Below are 624 nucleotides of genomic sequence, written 5' to 3' on the forward strand. Positions count from 1 at the left end.
AGTGTGAGTGTGTGAGTGTGAGTGTGAGTGTGTGAGTGTGAGTGTTTGTGACAAATGAGGACATAAATTTGTATAAAGGTATAACTAGAGGCGGACAGTAACTAAGTACATTTACTTGAGTATTGTACTTAAGTACACTTTTTGAGTATCTGTACTTTACTTGAGTATTATTTTTTCTGGGAACTTATGACTTTAACTTCACTACATTTGAAAGACAAATATTGTACTTTTCACTCCACTACATTTCTATCAGGGTCCTCGAAGTAGAAAGTTGTTACTATGTAGCAGCTTTGAAAGTCAGTGGGTGATTTTTTTTCTTCTCTATAGCGTGACTTTCTTTATCAGTAATCACTCTTGTAGGGCTACATGAAGAGATTTCCCAGCATTTTTTGAACACTGAGTTGCAAATGTGATATTTATTTACAACAATTCAATAATAAGAAGTTAATATTGTGGTATATATTAGACACAATATTGTCTGATTTTGCTAAATTGTGTACATGAAAATATTACCTATAAAGTCACAGAAGAACTGTTGTGCATCTAATAAAACAGAAAAGGTGTTGGACTTGAAGCAGCGCTGCAGACCGTTCTGTGTGTGACATCAAAGTACAGTGAGAGCGA

Source organism: Sinocyclocheilus grahami, unplaced genomic scaffold (assembly GCF_001515645.1).
Source record: "Sinocyclocheilus grahami isolate Dianchi unplaced genomic scaffold, SAMN03320097.WGS_v1.1 scaffold913.1, whole genome shotgun sequence".
In the NCBI taxonomy this organism is placed as follows: domain Eukaryota; kingdom Metazoa; phylum Chordata; class Actinopteri; order Cypriniformes; family Cyprinidae; genus Sinocyclocheilus; species Sinocyclocheilus grahami.